Source organism: Leiobunum rupestre, chromosome 7 (assembly GCF_980474605.1).
Source record: "Leiobunum rupestre chromosome 7, qqLeiRupe1.1.hap1, whole genome shotgun sequence".
In the NCBI taxonomy this organism is placed as follows: domain Eukaryota; kingdom Metazoa; phylum Arthropoda; class Arachnida; order Opiliones; family Sclerosomatidae; genus Leiobunum; species Leiobunum rupestre.
Genome location: NC_143390.1, coordinates 28,527,573 through 28,529,171, shown reverse-complemented (window position 1 = coordinate 28,529,171; position 1,599 = coordinate 28,527,573).

The window sequence follows — 1,599 nt, the reverse complement described above, 5'->3', positions numbered from 1 at the left end:
TTTATTGGCGTCAAAATTACAAGATCAAAAAATTACACAAAATGTTAAATTAGATAACGAAATACAGATCAAAAAGACACAACTTGGGTTGTGGTGTTATTTTTAAGTCATGGCCTGGTGGAGAAGTGCTATAGCTCTGGTACATTCCAAAGTAAATTAAAGTTATCTATGTCGTCGTTGAGGACGGCGTAAGCTCGCCGAGAGCGATACCGAGCAAGTACTCTCATTTTTGTTCTATTGGTTAACCAATGAACAAAGAAATCACTGTTTCGGCTATTAAAATTAATCGTGGGGAAATTTAGAAAACGATCCTGTAAGATGCATTTGAGACTAATGAAAACTAGGTTGCAGAAACAGTGATTTCCGGGAGCACTTACTAGGTAAAACGCCTCACACTGATTATGAATATGGCCGGTAAGAATTGTTACCCAATCTAATAAAGCCGAGTATAACATGGATACAATCGGGCAACTAAAATACATATGATTAAAAGTGCCAATGGCAGGGCAGAACGGACAGTGCGGATTCACGGCGTCAGGGACAAAGTGTACCAAACGGGATGGGCTGGGAAGGGCGTTGTGTAGAGAGCACCACTGTACTCCGTTTTCGAGTCTTGTTGTAAAAGGTGAGTGCTTAGGTATACGCCAAGTCAACATCGACTCCTGAGGGGTTGGAAGAACATCTCGATCTCACGAAGGAAATCTCCGCAATCATCAATTCATCATCCAAGATGTACAAGCTTTTCGTTCTCCTCGCAGTAGTCACCGTCGTAAATTATTTTTCTCTATAGAGACGACATTTTCAAGTAACGGAATGTATTTCATTTCACTGTAAGTGTCTTGGCCAACCAATCGACTACCAGGAACCAGCCACGGATGCCGAACAGGTCTTCCTCCCAATAGAAAACTTCGAGCCCATCAACGCCTTTTCAGGCCACCCGTCGCAATTCAATAACCTTGGCCCGTTGAAATCGCCCAGCCGGGCTTGGTTGGTGAATTTGAGGTCCGCTGGACAAGGAAGTCATAGACTACGCCGTTCCGTCGCACAGTGGGGTATTTGTGCGATCTGGGGGGACAAAATTATTTTTTAATTTTAGTCGATTTAGAAAATGTTCTTAGGTTAATTTCTAGTAATATAAGCGATAAAAAGTATAATTTGGAATAAAAAAAATAAGTTTTTCAAATATTTAGACCGTTTATTAAAATTACTAATAAAAATAAAGCCAAAAACTATATAATAACATATGACTTTTAACCTAAGACCGAATAACTCAGAGGTTATTAATCGGAGAAGGGTTCTGCTTCGGAGAAGAGTTCTTCAGCTGACGAATCTTCAATTTCGGATGTTGAGGAAACGACTGGTTCAGGTGCTTGCAAAAAACAAATTTACTTTTTTTTTGGGCACTTGCCTCATTCCAGTTAGGGCAGGATCGGAACTTAACGGTAATCGGCTTATTTCAGATAAGTGTATCTTCAAGAATAGCAAATAGTAGCAGCCCTACCTGTTCCGAGTGCCCCAGGCCCAGATCACCGGCAAAAGCACCTACACTCAACCAATCCCGTCAGTTTACAAGAGCAAAAGTATCTTCACTAAATAGAT